This window comes from Gouania willdenowi, chromosome 4, assembly GCF_900634775.1.
Source record: "Gouania willdenowi chromosome 4, fGouWil2.1, whole genome shotgun sequence".
NCBI classification, from domain to species: Eukaryota; Metazoa; Chordata; class Actinopteri; order Blenniiformes; family Gobiesocidae; genus Gouania; species Gouania willdenowi.
Window position 1 is genome coordinate 26,154,618 of NC_041047.1, and position 22,903 is coordinate 26,177,520.

The 22,903-nt window shown below is 36.8% G+C and overlaps 1 long non-coding RNA gene across 1 annotated transcript; it reads left to right on the forward strand.

Annotated features, from left to right (window-relative positions):
* The first annotated feature begins 15,444 nt into the window (after positions 1-15,444).
* On the forward strand, positions 15,445-17,484 carry LOC114462576 (uncharacterized). The gene is made up of 3 exons (XR_003673978.1): positions 15,445-15,470; positions 16,869-17,224; positions 17,330-17,484. It is a non-coding gene; the product is annotated as an uncharacterized LOC114462576 (long non-coding RNA).
* The last annotated feature ends 5,419 nt before the right edge of the window (positions 17,485-22,903 follow it).

Below are 22,903 nucleotides of genomic sequence, written 5' to 3' on the forward strand. Positions count from 1 at the left end.
ATTTCTTGATTTTGAGTGGGAACCATTGTTTTGCCACCGTGGCTCCCATTAAAAAAATTGATTCACACTCAAAAATCCTCTGCGTGCAAATTGTCATGCTTTCTTCCAGAAGTGAACATCTCTTTGACATATGATTGATATGTATTTGTTCTTGGCTGTCATCCAACTTATACAATTCAACACAAAGAATAAACGTTCATTTAAACAACCAAAAAATGAATGGGCTGAAGCAGCAACTGCTTATCTGAGCCAATGCCCAAACAGCATTGTAAAAAAACAATAGAAACAAATCAGTAACAGCGGTATTCATCAGCTTATCAACTTCTGTTTCAATAGGTGCAAATCATTTTGTTTTTTAAGAATTTTTTTTAACATTGACAGTGAACTCATTAACTTAAAGTGATCCTCACGATCATTCTAAACTTTTACCATCATAAACAGAAATGCATCTTCTTTTAACATTTGTTCTAAATTTACTTTGTTCAAAAATATAAACCCCTCTTAAATTATATTTTCCTTCTCTTTGTTTAAAAAGGGATTTAATACAAAAAGGAAGGCTTTTATTTCTTACTCGGAACCAGTGCTTGGAATAACGGCTTAGGTAACGGCGTTTTTTTTTTCAGTAATGGGGTAGTCTAACTAATTACTTTATACGCCGTTACAACGGCGTTAACGTTACTGAACGTTAAATGCGGTGCGTTACATGCATTGATTGAATAAACTGTTATCCGAAAGCACCCCTGGCTTCATACGCAGCTGTAGTGAGGAGGTGGGTTAAAAACAATTATGATTGGCTAAGGCGGCGTCATGTTTCATGGTAGCCAATCAGAGCCAGTGTTTTTACACATGTGCCAGCACACGCGCCACGCACACAACCACTACAGATTTGATGAAGCAGCAGAGATGGTGAGCGTGGAGCAGTCCGATGAAAAGTTGTTATTTTTTTTTTTTTTTTTTTTTTAAAGGATTTTTTTGGCTCTAGTGGCCTTTATATGACAGTTGCTTGACAGGAAAGGGGGTCAGAGAGAGCAGGGAATGACACGCAGGAAAGGGTCCCAGGCCGGGAATCGAACCTGGACCCGCTGCAGGTGAGGAGCTATAGCCTCTGTACATGGGGCGGGCGCTCTACCCACTGAGCTACACACCGCCCCTAAAAGTTGTTATTTTTAAGGTGGAGATACAAACACTACTTTAAATTAATTGTGGTCAAAGGCAAGAACGTGCACGCAAAGTGTTCATTATATCCAGGAGTGAAGACTTTGTCGAAATCCATTGTAAGCAACTCAAATTTAATGAAGCACCTCACAATGACACACGCATCTAAAAAAAACTGAAGCCTTTGACAGATATCAACTTTTTTTTAAAGGTAATGCAAATATTTACATTCCTTGGTAATGAGTTACTTTTATTATAGAGTAATTCAATTACTTACTCAGTTACTTTTTGGAACAAGTAGTAACTATAACTAATTACTTTTTAAAAGTAATATTCCCAACACTGCTTGGAACACAATCTCTGACACTTTTAACCTTTTATTGTTCTAGATTTTAAATTTTTTTTAAATTTTTTTTTACATATCTGCCAGGCTACTGCCCTTTCACTCCTCTAAACAGATGTCAAACTCTGAGTAAAAAATAAATAAATCAAGCATTCAACATGGAATATTTAACACAATTACTTCACTATTGCACTACACCTCAATAGGAGACTTTCTGTAAAATTAGTAGTTGTAGTTTTCATTTTGAATCCACAGTAAATCCTCATTTTATGCACTACGCAGACAAAAACATGATATGCTGCATACTTTATTCTTCATCACAGCTGGTATAATCTCACAGTTTGTTCAGGCTGTGAGGAAGAAAAGGATGAATTTTCCGTGATTTAGTTATACGTATTGATTCGAACAATATCTTGCATCTTACATTTGTCACACTTGGGCTGTCACAGAAAATAAATGATCCACTGTGGATTCCACTTGACTGGCTGATTTGGATTCAACTGAGTTACAACAGGAAGAAAGAATATAACAACTTAGCCTAAAGTACATTTTGCAGAATGTGGTGAAGCCCAAAACAAAATAAGAAAAGAAAAATACTAATCCATAAAATGTCAATAAACAGTTACTGCTCCTCAGTGTATCATTTGCAAAACAAATTGAATTGAAAATCACCTGCAATGGGATAGGAGGTAGCACTATTTATAATATAACACCAGTATAATCAGATATCTTCTGTTACCCTCTTCAATTTGTACTGTTTTGCAAAATTGTGTAGAAAAATTCAGAAATATGAATGTTATATAAAGTGTAATTGTGCCCTGAATTATTATGATTCATAAATATATTTATAAAGAAAAAGCACAATTAATTAATAAATCATTTGAATGAACTCTCTCTTGTAATGGTTCATTCACTCATGCGTATTTCGGTACAAGGTGATGAAGTTCCACTGGCGCTGATTCCACTTCACATTATGCCATTTCAAGAACTTTAATCAACCTTACATGAATAGATCTAAGGCTGCCCAGAAGGCAAAGGTGCTAACCACTGCTTGCACTTGTAATAAACTCTTTTAATAATAAAATAATTAAAATCTGAACAGCATTGGCATTGATAAACTAGCACTGATACACCAGGAAATGTGCTTTTAACACTGTATGAAAGCACATGTCATTTTTCATCACTGCTTTTCTGCAGCTCACATTCACACATTACCTTAACTTTAATGAGGACTAGAGGTGCGGGGATTGTATTGGTGTGAGCACACCTTTTTTTTTTTTTTGAAGCAATTTGTCAAAAAAAGGCTAAAAACCCTAGAAGAGAAACCTGAAATAATTCATAAAATATCGCGTTAACGACCGCATCGGTGTGTCTGTTTGGATGAATTTAATCTACAGTGAGACCTGATAACTACAATTGTATCACACAGTGAGGTGTGAACGTTACACCATTCATGCTTCTAAGGGAATATCACCACCTCTGCAGGTGTTGTTCTTTCTCTTCTCTGTTCCCGTAAGAAATCCTCTCTAAATATAACTCAAAGTTAGATTCAGTCTACCTGAGAAAAGATATAATCATGTGAGGAACTTTTGAACAGAATTTCTTTTTACAGACATGATCATTTAAATGTACACAGATTATAATGTCATATTGTAATTCAAATCTGCCTTTTACAACTCTGTGCAAGATTAACTTCCCACGATCACTTTTGATACAAAATCTTTACAAGAACAAAAACTAAGAGAAAAATCTATAAGGGCTGAAATTGGGGAAATGCATTGACCCATTTGATCAGCCATTCAAAATATAGCTCTTATCATACTTTACCTTTTCAGCTTTCTGTGCATTCTTCTTCCCACTGTGCAACAGACACTGGACATCATCACCGGGAGCCAAACGATGGCTGACATGTTCAGCTGGTAGTGTACACTTCAATAGCAGCTCTTGTCACTCACGCTCTCTGGTGATCACACACACATCTGCTGCACACCATCGGCAGACCTCTGTTTTTAATGAGACACATTTCGGCTCAGGAGGGCAAAACATCAAATTCTCTGCGCCCGCATTAGGCAGCATTTCTTTCTTTCTGCATTCAAAGTCCTTGATCTTCTGTCGTTCTTTTTGATGCTGCCGTGCACTCGCTCCCTGTGGGAAACTCACAGTACGGACCATAGCTGCTATCGTCACTGCATTTTACAAAAACAGGGAAAAAAATCCGTCATATCATCGTCAACCTACAGAGCCATCTTGACAGAAGCCATTCTGCCCCCTCCACCACTGTCCTATCAACAGTGTTGGGAACGTTACCTTAAAAAAGTAATTAGTTATAGTTACTCACGACTTGTTCCAAAAAGTAACTGCGTTAGTAACTGAATTACTCTATAATAAAAGTAACTTATTACCAAGGAAAGTAACTATTTGCGTTACTTTTTATAAAAAAAAAAAAAGTTGCTATATGTCAAAGAATTCAGTTTTTTTAGATACATGTGTCGTGAGGTGCTCCATTAAATTAGAGTTGCATACAACGGATGTCGACAAAGTCTTCTCTCCTGGATATAATGAACACTTCACATACACGTTCTTGCCTTTGACCACAATTCATTTAAAGTAGTGTTTGTATCGTCACCTTAAAAATAACAACTTTTCATCAGACTGCTCCATTGCTGCTTCATCCAATCTGCAGTGTGTGTGTGTGTGTGTCGCGTGTGTCGTGTGTGTGTGTGAGTGTCGTGTGTGTGTGTGTCGCGTGTTGTGTGTGTCACGTGTGCTGGCACGACGCCTTAGCAAATCATAATCGCACACCTTGTTTTTAACCCGCCTCCTCGTGCTGGCACATGTGTAAAAACACTGGCTCTGATTGGCTACCATGAAATAGTGTTGTGTTCAAGACCACACTATCCAAGACCAAGACTTGCCTGAGACCAGAATGCACCGAGACCAAGACAAGACCAAGACTTCCAGGAGCCGAGACCAAGTCAAGACCAAGAGCATAAACGTTTTTTTTTTTCAATTTAAAAAAATATATAAATAAATAAAATTATGACAAGGTTCGACAGTTAAATAACATTCTCTCTTTAATTTTAGTTTATTTTAAATACATTTGACGGACAAAAAAGGTGCCTGCAAAAAATGAACAAAACTATTAAAACTACTACTGCTACTGATAAATTCACAATTATTCTACATAATTGAAAACAAGATTTTTATGTCAGCTGAATGTACAGTAAGTGTTTAAAAGTATTTCTGCCAAGAAATAACGATTCTCGATTCTGATTCTTTGAGCTGTGCAGGTCAACAGGTCACAGACTTCATTTCATTTTAGTTTATATAGTTTAATTTGGTTGCTGTAATGTAACTAGGATATTGAATTACAAAGGTCTCCAAATGTAACTGTAAAAGTGAAACTTTCTGAAATAAAACTACAAACAAGTTGTCATCAGTGTAAAAAACATAGAGCTACAGGTAGATGTGAAACTAAATAAAACAAACTCAAACCCTGGAACAGTCATGTGACAAATCAATCAATAGTTCTTGTTGAGAAATATTATTATTATTCTGGATACAGTGGAAACACAAACTATAAAAAATAGTTTTATTGTGAACATATTTATATTGTAGGGAACATATTATGTTCAAAGGTAAAAAAATTATTTTTGTTTTTAAAAAAAAGACAGCCGAATTGTAGATAATACTTTAATTTACTTACTCACTCATTTAGTTTGGAGCTTTACGTTCTGTTTTGCGCACTTTGGTTGTTTTTCTGATTGGCGCTACAATCGCTATGGAGTTTGGTTATCAGCGTTTCAAACATTTCACGGAACACACACACAGTATTTATTTATTTGCAATAAATATATACTAAATGAGTAAAGTGAAACACAAAAAATGTACAAAGACAACTGAAAGAATAAAAAATGTACAAAGACAAATGAAAGAATAAAAAAATGCACAAAGACAAATGAAAAAATAAAAAAATGCACAAAGACAACTGAAAGAATAAAAAATACACGACTCCAAAAAAATATACATTACAGAAAACTACAATGCGGGTGCACGGAGGAGATGGATGTAGACACACACACAGTATTTACAATAAAAATACACTAAATGTGTAAAATAAAACAAAAAACTAAACAATATTTATACAAAAAGTACACACAATTACAACAGAAATGCATAAAAATACACACAATTCAATATTTATACAAAAAATACAGAATCACACTACAATGGCAACAAAAAAACTATAACTATACAAAAATACAACAGAAAGATACACAAATACACATAATGACTCCAAAAAACATACATTACAGAAAAATACACCAAACAAAAAAATATAAAAGTGAGTTTAAAAAAAACAACAAACCATAGAATTAAACCAGGGAAATCGCACACAATATTTTATTTTGCACCCGCAAATAAACCCTACAGAGTATGTACAGCTCTTTGTACATCCAACCTTCAAACACATACGCATTTGCCCATAATTAACTCTACTTAAGCTCCCACATGAATGCATACTTCCGACGGGCACTGTACTAGTATACATAAATGTAATTGGAGTCTAAAGCCACAAAAAACACCACTTTAAAAAGAAAATAGACTAATATAAGACCTCTTTACAGTTATTTGAGTCATTCTGCGCTAGTGCAACTTGCGGCGATGACATGCTGGTGACGACATAATCTAAGATGGCGGCGGCCCGGACTACAGCCGACACTGTTTAATAAAAGCCTTAAAAGACATGGATATAATGAAAAGAGTGGATGGACGCAGGCATAAACATGCAGACTTTCACACGGACACACACGGACTTAATAAACACACACGGACCTCGGTAAACACGGTAAACGGTACAGGCTTCACTGGCCGGCAGGCACTAGTACCCAGAGGCCGAGTAAATGTGTCCCCATACTGCTAATATCACCAAGTTTACCATTTTACCTGTTGTTAGAGCTACTATTTTTACCAGGGAGATAATATTTATTCCTGGTGAGTGTTTTCTGGAGTTTTACTGGCCTTTTTACTGGTGATTAGTTCATATCTCCCTTACGCTCCACGGTCCAAACTGACATCGTAGCCACACACACACACACACACACACACGAGTGTGTCATGCACGTCATTCAGTCACATTAAGGAAGGTTACGGTCATTATACAGGGCTTATTAAAGACTGAATAAAGAATTGTTTTATCCCGTTCTTCTCCGTGTTAATGCTTCCGAGTCCGAGACAAGACCGAGACCTTTAAAATTTGGTCTCGAGACCAAGACCGGTCCCAACTACTACAACACTAGGTCTAGGTCAATGATTCAACTGAATTGTTCATAATTAATGAGTAAATTGATTGATAACCTTATTTATTTAAACTACTGTGGTTTCTCCCAGTCTGTGTAAAACTAAAACATTCCCTTTAATACAGTGTGACTATAGAAGGTGATTTTATGTCTGTCTAAAATAATACAGTGAGCAGGTTACACGTATTCTATCATTTTCTGTCTTTATTTGCATGTTTGGTGTTGAAGTAATCAAAAGTAATCAGTTACATTACTTATAGTGAAACTTAGAGTAAGTTACTGATTCCATTTTTTAACAGGTAACTTGTAATTGTACCAAATTACTTTTTAAAAGTAACCCTCCCATCACTGTGTATAAGTCCCACCCCTTATATATATATATTAGGGGTGGGACTTGATTTAAAAAAACAATCTAATTAACTTGGGTCTTTGTAATTAATAATTTTAATTAATCACATTTTAAGTGCATAACTATATTTGCAAAAATACAGTAAACTCAAACAATTTTAATGTCACAATTGTGGAAAAATGTAACAAATCTAAGTAAAAGTGCCATTTCAATTACATTATGTACTTTTCACAGCAGTGTTGGCTTGAAATTGTAAAAAAAAAAAACAAAACAAAACAAAAAAAAACCAAATCAACAGTGTTTTTTTTTTAATTCAAGTAAAATTTGAAATATATCATTTGGCCTAATCTCTTTGGAACTCCAAGTACTAAATAACAGTAGAGTAGCAAAAAATAACACCCATCAGCCTCACAACACCTTCAGGCCTATTTCTTATCCTTCAGCTCAGACAAACTAGCCAGTTAACATTATCAGAGCTCAAGGAAGATATTTTTTGTCACTATGTGACCTGCAAGTGAGAACAACCTCACACATGGGACAGAAGTGGCAGGGCTCGTCAGAAAGTTGTGGGCCAGGACAGACAGCTGTGGGTGGGTCCCTGCTCGACTGGACCACCACTGTAGAGGGCAGTTTGTTTCACTGATGGTGGATTCAGCTTTGTACAAAGTCAGGGCCCTGTTACACAGGGCTTCCTCGTCTGAATCAGAGTCTGAAGACAAGGAAGAGAAAAGGAGGATCTTTTTCCTTGCTGGCTCCTGTGTGGTGGTGGTATCTTTACGTTGTTCCTGCAGCAGAGCTTCAAGGCTGGTCCAAACCTCTTCTCTCTTTCCTCTTGAACGACACTTTAAATCCTTAAAGCATGGGTTGAGCACAGTCACCATCTTGAGCCATTTACAGTTGAGAGTAGCAACACGTTGGGACCAGCTCTGATGGAGTTAACATGACCAGCTTGTGCTTCTGTCTAAAGCAGCAACAACAGCCTCTTGATTCTTCAGTAGACAAGTGATCATTTGAAGTGTTGAATTCCAACTTGTGGAAACATCCAGTATAAATGTCTCTCTTTCTTGCCTCAGTCTTGTTTGTTCCTGTTGTAGTTCCTCTGTATTAGCAGGGCTGTGTTTAAAGTGACCCACTCTCTTGCTACATTTTGCTAATATCTCACTAAACCTACTATTGGCAAGGCTAACAGTGATAGTTCTCTGTAAGATGTGAGCATCTAAACATAGTGTCCATGAAAGGCATGAGCCAACCACTGGGAGCAATTTAGGGTTCAGTGTCTTGCTCAAGGACACTTTGAACCCCCAACTTCTCAAACCGAAAATGGCCAATTTACTTTAGTCATGGTCGCCACATATACCCATACACACAGACAGGACCGTGTGTGCTATAAGATAAATGAATAGGTTGAAGTCCCATTAAATGTTATATAATGTTTAGAGGTACGTTAAATAAACCAAGTATCACATGTAACAGCAGTTCCATTACATTAACTGGATGGAAAGTCCTTGGCACATGCTCTCTGCCTTCATGTGTGATCGGTGCTCTCAAAAGACAAAATGCCATTCGATGTTTTCTGACAAGTCTTTACCCAATCAGAGACAAGTTGCTGAGTCGTCACTTGGGAAACTGCTGATGTGGTGTTCCTAACAGAAGGTGGTCTTAGGTCAAAGTCCCTCAGTGACTCTGTTTGAACATACCTCACGTTTAGGAATGAGATACTCAGAGTTTCCCTCATTTGAGCCCCAACATACTCAGAGTTTGAACATAACCCGTTTTATGGAATACGACTCAGGTGTTGCTCTCCCATCTTTTAAAAGCTGTCGTTTTTCCTCAAAAGAAAGTTTCTCTATTGTCTCTACCACTGTCACCCTGCCAGTAGTATTATATTCTGCCCACTAGCTAGAGAACGGAGCAGCAGCGGCCAAGCTGTATCAATTCACTAATGCACTCTGAACATATGTATAGCATTTAGCATAGCATGGTTACGTCCAAAGGCAGTGTAGAAAGCTGCCTGTTTACGTAAATGGTTGTTTTCTTGGGGAAATGACTGCGCATGAGCAAACACACAAAAACACACAATTGGGCCAGAGGCAGAGCAGCAATGTGCTTTTGGGAGAGGGCGTGGCCTCCTCCTGCATTACAGCAGAGTGAGACTGTGCCGTACCAGGAAATAGTGATGTTTAGTCATTTAGGCTATGAAAAGCAAAAAATGCTGACACTTTCAAACTTATAGGTACTGTGGGCTATCGGAAATGGAAAAATAAATAATCTATAATTATATTATAAATAAAAAAAAATAAATAAAAAAAATAAAAATATCAATTCACTCTTGGGTAGGCACTGGAGGGTAGCACTTGAAGTCTTATACATAAGGCTGACATTACTCTGTCAATGTCTGTCATTAGCATGAATAAGGTGTCATGAAGGCTCATGTCATTAAGTGTCGTTTGCTAAATTATGACACCTTTAGAGCTATGTTGGCACTTATCCTGCAGCCTTCTGCCAGAAAAATTTATATTTTACTAAAACATGATTTGTTTTTGTCTTTAAACCTAAAAAGAAGAGTTTTAAAAAGACTGGATGGTTATAACTTACAACACATCCATTCATTTTCTGACCCGCTAACTTACAGCACAGTGCAGACAAAATAATACAGAATAAATTAGTTAATAAGTTCCCTGGATGACGACAACATTTTAACAGCAGGCAGAGATCATTCACATTGTACTGTGATATTGTTTCTTTTTTTAAGATTTAAATGAAACATGATGCTGGAGTTAACAATAGGGATTCACTGAAATGAATTTTCAAAAATATTCATCGTATTGCATTTTTGGCTCTGAATATGTACTAATCACTTTCATTAAAACATTGCTATTGTATACTATAATATTAATGCTTCAAAAAGTAAATCAATTAAAAACATGAAAATATTATTTTTAGCACTGACATTCCAAAAATGAAAAATATAAAATAAAAAGTTAAACCTGACCCCACTCTTACATTAAATAATGTTGAAAGAGAGTCAAATTAAACAGGTTATCTAATTAAAACACATAGTATATGTGTAATAGTATAATATCTTGATGAAAATCAGCTTCTTGGTTTTTTTTTTATTATCCAAACATGTTGTTTAGATGCACACACTGAGAGTTCACAAAACATACACACACAACAATTAACAGTTAAATAAAAAGTAATTATATTAAAAAAAAAAAAAAAAAACACTGACACAATTGGCTTCATGTTTATGGTATTTTTGTATAATTAAATACATATGTGGTGTTTAATGAACCAACATAACATTTGTGTTTGTGTTTATTTATTAAATGACAAATTGATTTGATTTATATAGAGCTTTATCCCTACAATGAAATTCTCAAAGTACTTTACATATCAGCTCATTCACCCATTCACACTCACATTCACACACCAATGGGACTAAACTGACTAAACCTCGTCAAACCAACCAAATCCCTATTATTCACAGAATGATGAAGAGCTGTTATTATTATTATTAATAATAATAATAATAATAATAATAATAACCAGATTTATATTTGACAAAGTGAAAGTATAGAATAAAATTGTATAAGATTTTATTTTGTGAATATTCTTTTATTTATTATTGTTTCATTTTTTGTTCATCAATTACGAGACAATTCAGGCAACTCCATTTAAACTCCAAGCGACCACACCTGGGGTCACGACCCCGAAGTTGAAAAATGAGGGGGAACAAACGTGCCGAAATAAATAAATAAATATATATATATATATATATATATATATATATATATATATATATATATATATATATATATATACACGTAAACAAAAATAAAATAATTTTAGATTAAATACAAATAAATAAATATAAGTGAGGAAAAATACAAAAGTAAAAATATTATTTCAAATATAAATACATCATTGAATAAATGCATGCAAAAAAAAACATTCAAAACAAAAAAAAATATTGTTGAAAAATTCAATGAAATAGATTGATAAATAAAAGTGGAAATAAAAAAGAAAATACAAATATAACTTACATACTTTTTTTTTTTTTTTTTAACTTGTATTCATTTAATCATTTATTTTATACATATTAAACATTTTTATTTTTGTTTCTTTTATTCATTTATTTTAAATTTTGGCAGGTTTGGCCCAACGGGATCTCGGTGGTGCGTTCAGAGTCCGTGGGAAACCGGGGGATTGCTATGACTTTTACGCAACAGACAGAACGTGAAAAGTGGTCACGTGCGTCGTAAAACTGAACGTTTCACCTTACGTAAATATTTTTATTTTTATGGTTCATATAAAACGTTAAGATAGCCATTATGTATGCATTGTTCACAAATAAAAACAAAAATAGATAGTGTATCTTGAAAAGTTTTTTTTTAAGTTTTTACGTAAAGTTGCGTGTCGTCGTCGCCATGGAAACGAGTTGGATGCGGCAGTTAAATTCACCTGCTGAACTTTAACGTTCATAGCGAGCAGCGAGAGAGACGTTGAGAGGAGAGCTGTTAGCATCTGTGAGCATCTGTTAGCATCTGTGAGCATCTGTGAGCTGAGAAAGGAGAGAAAAACTTTACAAAACACTGAGAAAAGTCATCAGAAGACCTCTACACGACCAGAAGAAGAAGTTCAGACCAGGACCAGAACTTCAGAAAAAGGACTTATAAGACGACGAGACCAGAAAAGTGAACCATGGCCCTGCGCATGGCTCAAGGTAAGACACGTTTTAATTATTCTCACCTGATAGGCCTTATTTCATCATTTTAGCACTGAAAAGTTAAGCATATATTATGATTTATAATCTATAGGTCTGTCTAAATCAGGTTCTGGGCCTGAGACGTTTATATTTTATATTATAGGCCGACAGAAAATGGTTTTAAGATAACGAAAATCAAGAAAAAATGCTGATTTGTCATGTGTTATTTTGACTTTTGTAATAATTTTACTCTGATGTGACACTTTTAGTGAGCGTTTGGGCTGTTCCGACTGTTTTGCAGAGGTCTAATTATTTATTTAAATAATAATAATAATTTAAAGTCGAGTTTCACTTCATATTTTTCTAGATAAAATTGATACTGAACTATTTGTTTTGGTTTGTTTTTGAAGCAGCCAATGAGGTGGGTGAAATGTAGTTACCATGGATGCTGTTTGCATTGTTTATGCTTGAATATTTACTTCATTTATTTACATAGATACATACTTTATTTCCTACATTGATTACTTTCTTAAAATGTCTCCTTATTTAAATTTAAATGGCTTATTTTTCCCCCTCTTATTTAATTTGTTTTTCAAAATCCTCCTGTGGACAAGTGTTACAAATTAGCACACGTTAAAACGTTTAAAAATTGTCCAACGTCATTGTGCTGTCCATATCAAAATATAAAATAAATAATCAATAAATCAATAAATGAAATCCTTTTTTTAAAAAAATAGCAGTGCTAAGCATTCATGAGAGTGATACAGTCATCACTGCACAAATTAAATGTTTATTTATGTTTTGTCTGTATATGTTGTCAAAGTTTATCACTACATAGTGCAATCTTTTTGCACAGCTATGAATGTTTTTATCTTCCAAGAAATAAATACATTTGTTATTTTTGCTTTATTGTTACAATCATTGCCCTCCTGAAGGAAGGATAAACTAAACTTTATAAGGGGAATTAAAATGAATTGAATTGTTTATTTTTGAATATGCAAACAAAATAATTAAAATGGGGGGAAAAAAGAGCATAAATTTGAACATAAAACATCAAATACAGAAGTGTAACTTATAAACTCCTACTCCTTCTTATAATCTAAACTAATGAATCACAATGACAATCTCCATTGCACTAAGACAACATAAATGTAATATATATACAGTATGTATAGAAGTGCATAGCATGTACATCACAAAATATCATCCCAAGTTGCCCGTTAAGCCCTTGAAAAACAAATAAAGAAAAATATAAGATGATGATGATAATAATAATAATACAATATACCAAATACTAAAACAATAGAACAATAGTGTGTGTGTGTATATATATATATATATATACTCTTAATACTCAATGTTACTCAACATCTCCCTCCTCCCTGTACCTCTTAAAAATTGTTGTTCTACCTTCTTTTGAAATGTTTAATATTTGGACTCTGTTTTACCTTCATGGTGAACCTGTTCAATAGTGTCAACGCACTAACTGAAACAAAAACTTTGCCTAGTTTTACGAATTGGAGGTAATTTAATGTACATTTTCCCCTCATTATTGCTGAATAACTCCTGCATTTTCATTTTTTAGCTTTTTTTTTTAGCTTTTAGTCTTGCTGTCTAACATTCTGCAAACAACAACAAAAATATTTGGTGTTTCTGTATGTGAGACCGTATAACAGTTTAAATGTACGTCTAAAGGAAGGTCCAAACATGTTTCAGTTAAAAAAAAGCTTTATAAACTTTTACATTTATTTACAATGTAATGAAATAAATATGTTTAAATATCACTGTTCATTAAACATTTTTTTTGTTGTTTATTTCAGGTATGGGTCAGCCCGAGGGTTGGGTCGCAGGCTGGGCCGAACCCGAGGGTTGGGTCCCGAGCTGGGCCGAACCCGAGGGTTGGGTCCCGAGCTGGGCCGAACCCGAGGGTTGGGTCGCAGGCTGGGCCGAACCCGAGGGTTGGGTCGCAGGCTGGGCCGAACCCGAGGGTTGGGTCTCTGGCTGGGCCGAACCCGAGGGTTGGGTCGCAGGCTGGGCCGAACCCGAGGGTTGGGTCTCTGGCTGGGCCGAACCCGAGGGTTGGGTCTCTGGCTGGGCCGAGCCCGAGGGTTGGGTCGCAGGCTGGGCCGAACCCGAGGGTTGGGTCGCAGGCTGGGCCGAGCCCGAGGGTCGGGTCTCTGGCTGGGCCGAACCCGAGGGTCGGGTCTCTGGCTGGGCCGAGCCCGAGGGTCGGGTCTCTGGCTGGGCCGAGCCCGAGGGTCGGGTCGCAGGCCGGGCCGAGCCCGAGGGTCGGGTCGCAGGTTGGGCCGAGCCCGAGGGTTCGGTCGCAGGCCGGGCCGACCCTCCGGTTTTGTTTCCACCCTGGACAGACCCTCGCTGGTCCGACCCTCCGGGCTCGGATCCAGGCTCGGATCCAGGCTGGACCGACCCTCGCTGGGCTGACCCTCTGGGTTTGGACCCAGGCTGGGCCACAGGTAAGTTCTGAGAAACCTCCATCGTTCGGCTCTGACTGTCGGTGTGAGTCTGTTGTGACTCATCTTAGAGTCTTCTGTTTTTTGTTTTTCTAGATGAGTTCCTTGTTTAAACGTGTCTTTCACAGGTAGTCCTTGCATCTGGCTGGATGAGTTTAGCCTTTGGTTACATTCACGCCAAGGCTTGTGTTTATAATATCACCCTTTTGTAAATAGTTAATTTAGGTGAATAATCACAGCTGGCCTTTGCGTCTTGCGGGGCTGCTGATGTCCCGGGCAATGTCTGGCACCTGGACCTTTTTAGATTGTAGATACATTTTTTGTTTCTTTATGACGGGCCACAGTGGGCGTAATTCTCCCGTCACTCTCGTAAACAGGTAAGTATGTTTAGGTATAGTTAGGTTGTTAAGAGTTTAGAGATTACGTTTTTATTCCCAGCATGTTTGAGACACAAGAGGCATCAGCAGAGGATGAAGACTTCTATCAATCAAAACTATGTAAGTAAAGCGTCTCGTTTACACAGAAAGACACTGAACTTTTTTTAATTGTAAAAATACTGCCATTGGTAGAAAAAAAATTAAAAAAGATGTTTGTTTACACTAAAACCTGTAAATTGTCCACCACAGTGTCCCACAATCAGCCCCAGGAGGAGACGCCAGCAGAGGAAAGAAAGACTATTAAACAAAACAATGTAAGTAAAACTTCTCATTCACACAGAAAGACACTCACATGTTTAATGTATAAATAGACGTCACGTTTTACTAACTCCTGTAAAATGTCGGAGAGGAACGCCAACATCCACTGATGGAGAAGAAAGATGGAGGACGGGAGTGCCAGCATCTAACAATGGAGGAGAAGAAATACTTTTATTAACCAAAACAATGTAAGTAAAACCTCTCATTTACACAGAAAGACACTGGACACGTTTATTGTAAAAAATGACTTTCTAATAATGCTTGTAAAATGTTGGACTTGACCACCAGAATCCACTGATTGAGAACAAGGGAGATGGAAGAGTACCATCATCTACCAATGGAGGAGGAGAGGGAGAAAAATGGGGGAGCACCAGCATCCAAAAGTGTCCCACAATCATCCCCAGGAGGAGACGCCAGCAGAGGAAAGAAACAATATTAACCAAAACAATGTAAGTAAAACCTCTCGTTTCCACAGAAAGACACTCACATGTTTAATGTATAAATAGACGTCACGTTTTACTAACTCCTGTAAAATGTCGGAGAGGAACGCCAACATCCACTGATGGAGGAGAAGAAAGATGGAGGACGGGAGTGCCAGCATCTACCAATGGAGGAGAAGAAATACTTTTATTAACCAAAACAATGTAAGTAAAACCTCTCGTTTACACAGAAAGACACTGGACACGTTTATTGTAAAAAATGACATTACTTTGTCATAATGCCTGTAAAATGTTGGACTTGACCACCAGAATTCACTGATTGAGAACAAGGAAGATGGAAGAGTACCATCATCTACCAATGGAGGAGGAGGAGGAGAAAAATGCGGGAGCACCAGCATCCAAAAGTGTCCCACAATCAGCCCCAGGAGGAGACGCCAGCAGAGGAAAGAAAGACTATTAAACAAAACAATGTAAGCAAAACCTCTCATTTACACAGAAAGACACTGAACTTTTTTTATTGTAAAAATGTTGTCATTGGTAAAAAAAGAAATAGATGTTCGTTTACACTAAAACCTGTAAATTGTCCACCACAGTGTCCCACAATCAGCCCCAGGAGGAGACGCCAGCAGCGGAAAGAAACAATATTAACCAAAACAATGTAAGTAAAACTTCTCATTCACACAGAAAGACACTCACATGTTTAATGTATAAATAGACGTCACGTTTTACTAACTCCTGTAAAATGTCGGAGAGGAACGCCAACATCCACTGATGGAGGAGAAGAAAGATGGAGGACGGGAGTGCCAGCATCTAACAATGGAGGAGAAGAAATACTTTTATTAACCAAAACAATGTAAGTAAAACCTCTCGTTTACACAGAAAGACACTGGACACGTTTATTGTAAAAAATGACATTACTTTGTCATAATGCCTGTAAAATGTTGGACTTGACCACCAGAATTCACTGATTGAGAACAAGGAAGATGGAAGAGTACCATCATCTACCAATGGAGGAGGAGGAGGAGAAAAATGCGGGAGCACCAGCATCCAAAAGTGTCCCACAATCAGCCCCAGGAGGAGACGCCAGCAGAGGAAAGAAAGACTATTAAACAAAACAATGTAAGCAAAACCTCTCATTTACACAGAAAGACACTGAACTTTTTTTATTGTAAAAATGTTGTCATTGGTAAAAAAAGAAATAGATGTTCGTTTACACTAAAACCTGTAAATTGTCCACCACAGTGTCCCACAATCAGCCCCAGGAGGAGACGCCAGCAGCGGAAAGAAACAATATTAACCAAAACAATGTAAGTAAAACCTCTCATTTACACAGAAAGACACTGGACACGTTTATTGTAAAAAATGACTTTCTAATAATGCTTGTAAAATGTTGGACTTGACCACCAGAATCCACTGATTGAGAACAAGGGAGATGGAAGAGTACCATCATCTACCAATGGAGGAGGAGAGGGAGAAAAATGGGGGAGCACCAGCATCCAAAAGTGTCCCACAATCAGCCCCAGGAGGAGACGCCAGCAGAGGAAAGAAACAATATTAATCAAAGCAATGTAAGTAAAACTTCTCATTCACACAGAAAGACACTCACATGTTTAATGTATAAATAGACGTCACGTTTTACTAACTCCTGTAAAATGTCGGAGAGGAACGCCAACATCCACTGATGGAGGAGAAGAAAGATGGAGGACGGGAGTGCCAGCATCTAACAATGGAGGAGAAGAAATACTTTTATTAACCAAAACAATGTAAGTAAAACCTCTCGTTTACACAGAAAGACACTGGACACGTTTATTGTAAAAAATGACATTACTTTGTCATAATGCCTGTAAAATGTTGGACTTGACCACCAGAATTCACTGATTGAGAACAAGGAAGATGGAAGAGTACCATCATCTACCAATGGAGGAGGAGGAAGAGAAAAATGCGGGAGCACCAGCATCCAAAAGTGTCCCACAATCAGCCCCAGGAGGAGACGCCAGCAGAGGAAAGAAAGACTATTAAACAAAACAATGTAAGCAAAACCTCTCATTTACACAGAAAGACACTGAACTTTTTTTATTGTAAAAATGTTGTCATTGGTAAAAAAAGAAATAGATGTTCGTTTACACTAAAACCTGTAAATTGTCCACCACAGTGTCCCACAATCAGCCCCAGGAGGAGACGCCAGCAGCGGAAAGAAACAATATTAACCAAAACAATGTAAGTAAAACTTCTCATTCACACAGAAAGACACTCACATGTTTAATGTATAAATAGACGTCACGTTTTACTAACTCCTGTAAAATGTCGGAGAGGAACGCCAACATCCACTGATGGAGGAGAAGAAAGATGGAGGACGGGAGTGCCAGCATCTACCAATGGAGGAGAAGAAATACTTTTATTAACCAAAACAATGTAAGTAAAACCTCTCATTTACACAGAAAGACACTGATCACATATTTAATCTATAAATAGAAGTCACGTTTTACTAACACCTGTAAAATGTTGGTCTTGACCACCAGTATCCACTGATGGAGGAGAGGAAAGATGGAGGACAGGAGCACACAAACATCAGCACAAGACGGAGATGAAGAAAGACTTCTATCAATCAACCAAAAACAATGTAAGCAAAGCCTCTCATTTGAACACACATTTAATATAAAAATAGGTGTTAATTACTGTACTAGTGACTGTAAAACGTCTTGTGTGTGATTACAGATTCACTTCAGAGGAGAATCAGACTGTTCCAGATGTTCATCACCACAGCACAGAATGAGACAGCAGTAGTAGTAGTAGTGTTTACTCTGACTGCTTTCATTTCAACTATAAATAAATAAAAAATAATATCTTAAGAAATCAAACTTGGTGAAATGCTTTGTGTGCTTTCTAGTGTTGTGATTAAGACCACACTATCCGAGACCAAGATTTGCCCGAGACCAGAATGCACCGAGACCGAGTCAAGACCAAGACCATAAACATTTTTTTTTCAATTTAAAAAAATCTATAAATAAATAAAACTATGACAAGGTTCGACAGTTAAATAACATTCTCTCTTTAATTTTAGTTTATTCTAAATACATTTGACGGCCAAAAAAGGTGCCTGCAAAAAATTAACTAAAATATTAAAACTACTACTGCTACTGATAAATTCACAATTATTCTACATATTTGAAAACAAGATTTTTATGTCAGCTGAATGTACAGTAAGTGTTTAAAAGTAAGAAATATTGATTCTCGATTCTGATTCTTTGAGCTGTGCAGGTCAACAGGTCACAGACTTCACATGATTATTTTTTTGTTTGAAAAAGCCTTTACACAGGTTATTTTTATTAATTCACTTAGTTGATATAGTTTAATTTGGTTGCTGTAATGTAACTAGGATATTGAATTACAAAGGTCTCCAAATGTAACTGTAAAAGTGAAACTTTCTGAAATAAAACTACAAACAAGTTGTCATCAGTGTAAAAAACATAGAGCTACAGGTAGATGTGAAACTAAATAAAATAAACTCAAACCCTGGAACAGTCATGTGACAAATCAATCAATAGTTCTTGTTGAGAAATATTATTATTCTGGATACAGTGGAAACAGAAACTATAAAAAATAGTTATGTTGTGAACCTATTTATATTGGAGGGAACATATTATGTTCAAAGGTAAAAAAATTATTTTTGTTTTTAAAAAAAAGACAGCCGAATTGTAGATAATACTTTAATTTACTTACTCACTCATTTAGTTTGGAGCTTTACGTTCTGTTTTGCGCACTTTGGTTGTTTTTCTGATTGGCGCTACAATCGCTATGGAGTTTGGTTATCAGCGTTTCAAACATTTCACGGAACACACACACAGTATTTATTTATTTGCAATAAATATATACTAAATGAGTAAAGTGAAACACAAAAAATGTACAAAGACAACTGAAAGAATAAAAAATGTACAAAGACAAATGAAAGAATAAAAAAATGCACAAAGACAACTGAAAGAATAAAAAATACACGACTCCAAAAAAATATACATTACAGAAAACTACAATGCGGGTGCACGGAGGAGATGGATGTAGACACACACACACAGTATTTACAATAAAAATACACTAAATGTGTAAAATAAAACAAAAAACTAAACAATATTTATACAAAAAGTACACACAATTACAACAGAAATGCATAAAAATACACACAATTCAATATTTATACAAAAAATACTCAAAATGACAACAGAATCACACTACAATGGCAACAAAAAAACTATAACTATACAAAAATACAACAGAAAGATACACAAATACACATAATGACTCCAAAAAACATACATTACAGAAAAATACACCAAACAAAAAAATATAAAAGTGAGTTTAAAAAAAACAACAAACCATAGAATTAAACCAGGGAAATCGCACACAATATTTTATTTTGCACCCGCAAATAAACCCTACAGAGTATGTACAGCTCTTTGTACATCCAACCTTCAAACACATACGCATTTGCCCATAATTAACTCTACTTAAGCTCCCACATGAATGCATACTTCCGACGGGCACTGTACTAGTATACATAAATGTAATTCGAGTCTAAAGCCACAAAAAACACCACTTTAAAAAGAAAATAGACTAATATAAGACCTCTTTACAGTTATTTGAGTCATTCTGCGCTAGTGCAACTTGCGGCGATGACATGCTGGTGACGACATAATCTAAGATGGCGGCGGCCCGGACTACAGCCGACACTATTTAATAAAAGCCTTAAAAGACATGGATATAATGAAAAGAGTGGATGGACGCAGGCATAAACATGCAGACTTTCACACGGACACACACGGACTTAATAAACACACACGGACCTCGGTAAACACGGTAAACGGTACAGGCTTCACTGGCCGGCAGGCACTAGGACCCAGAGGCCGAGTAAATGCGTCCCCATACTGCTAATATCACCAAGTTTACCATTTTACCTGTTGTTAGAGCTACTATTTTTACCAGGGAGATAATATTTATTCCTGGTGAGTGTTTTCTGGAGTTTTACTGGCCTTTTTACTGGTGATTAGTTCACATCTCCCTTGCGCTCCACGGTCCAAACTGACATCGTAGCCACACACACACACACACACACACACGAGTGTGTCATACACGTCATTCAGTCACATTAAGGAAGGTTACGGTCATTATACAGGGCTTATTAAAGACTGAATAAAGAATTGTTTTATCCCGTTCTTCTCCGTGTTAATGCTTCCGAGTCCGAGACAAGACCGAGACCTTTAAAATTTGGTCTCGAGACCAAGACCGGTCCCAACTACTACAACACTAGGTCTAGGTCAATGATTCAACTGAATTGTTCATAATTAATGAGTAAATTGATTGATAACCTTATTTATTTAAACTACTGTGGTTTCTCCCAGTCTATGTTAAACTAAAACAATCCCTTTAATACAGTGTGACTATAGAAGGTGATTTTATGTCTGTCTAAAATAATACAGTGAGCAGGTTACACGTATTCTATCATTTTCTGTCTTTATTTGCATGTTTGGTGTTGAAGTAATCAAAAGTAATCAGTTACATTACTTATAGTGATACTTAGAGTAAGTTACTGATTCCATTTTTTAACAGGTAACTTGTAATTGTACCAAATTACTTTTTAAAAGTAACCCTCCCATCACTGTGTATAAGTCCCACCCCTTATATATATATATTAGGGGTGGGACTTGATTTAAAAAAACAATCTAATTAACTTGGGTCTTTGTAATTAATAATTTTAATTAATCACATTTTAAGTGCATAACTATATTTGCAAAAATACAGTAAACTCAAACAATTTTAATGTCACAATTGTGGAAAAATGTAACAAATCTAAGTAAAAGTGCCATTTCAATTACATTATGTACTTTTCACAGCAGTGTTGGCTTGAAATTGTAAAAAAAAAAACAAAACAAAACAAAAAAAAACCAAATCAACAGTGTTTTTTTTTTAATTCAAGTAAAATTTGAAATATATCATTTGGCCTAATCTCTTTGGAACTCCAAGTACTAAATAACAGTAGAGTAGCAAAAAATAACACCCATCAGCCTCACAACACCTTCAGGCCTATTTCTTATCCTTCAGCTCAGACAAACTAGCCAGTTAACATTATCAGAGCTCAAGGAAGATATTTTTTGTCACTATGTGACCTGCAAGTGAGAACAACCTCACACATGGGACAGAAGTGGCAGGGCTCGTCAGAAAGTTGTGGGCCAGGACAGACAGCTGTGGGTGGGTCCCTGCTCGACTGGACCACCACTGTAGAGGGCAGTTTGTTTCACTGATGGTGGATTCAGCTTTGTACAAAGTCAGGGCCCTGTTACACAGGGCTTCCTCGTCTGAATCAGAGTCTGAAGACAAGGAAGAGAAAAGGAGGATCTTTTTCCTTGCTGGCTCCTGTGTGGTGGTGGTATCTTTACGTTGTTCCTGCAGCAGAGCTTCAAGGCTGGTCCAAACCTCTTCTCTCTTTCCTCTTGAACGACACTTTAAATCCTTAAAGCATGGGTTGAGCACAGTCACCATCTTGAGCCATTTACAGTTGAGAGTAGCAACACGTTGGGACCAGCTCTGATGGAGTTAACATGACCAGCTTGTGCTTCTGTCTAAAGCAGCAACAACAGCCTCTTGATTCTTCAGTAGACAGGTGATCATTTGAAGTGTTGAATTCCAACTTGTGGAAACATCCAGTATAAATGTCTCTCTTTCTTGCCTCAGTCTTGTTTGTTCCTGTTGTAGTTCCTCTGTATTAGCAGGGCTGTGTTTAAAGTGACCCACTCTCTTGCTACATTTTGCTAATATCTCACTAAACCTACTATTGGCAAGGCTAACAGTGATAGTTCTCTGTAAGATGTGAGCATCTAAACATAGTGTCCATGAAAGGCATGAGCCAACCACTGGGAGCAATTTAGGGTTCAGTGTCTTGCTCAAGGACACTTTGAACCCCCAACTTCTCAAACCGAAAATGGCCAATTTACTTTAGTCATGGTCGCCACATATACCCATACACACAGACAGGACCGTGTGTGCTATAAGATAAATGAATAGGTTGAAGTCCCATTAAATGTTATATAATGTTTAGAGGTATGTTAAATAAACCAAGTATCACATGTAACAGCAGTTCCATTACATTAACTGTATGGAAAGTCCTTGGCACATGCTCTCTGCCTTCATGTGTGATCGGTGCTCTCAAAAGACAAAATGCCATTCGATGTTTTCTGACAAGTCTTTACCCAATCAGAGACAAGTTGCTGAGTCGTCACTTGGGAAACTGCTGATGTGGTGTTCCTAACAGAAGGTGGTCTTAGGTCAAAGTCCCTCAGTGACTCTGTTTGAACATACCTCACGTTTAGGAATGAGATACTCAGAGTTTCCCTCATTTGAGCCCCAACATACTCAGAGTTTGAACATAACCCGTTTTATGGAATACGACTCAGGCG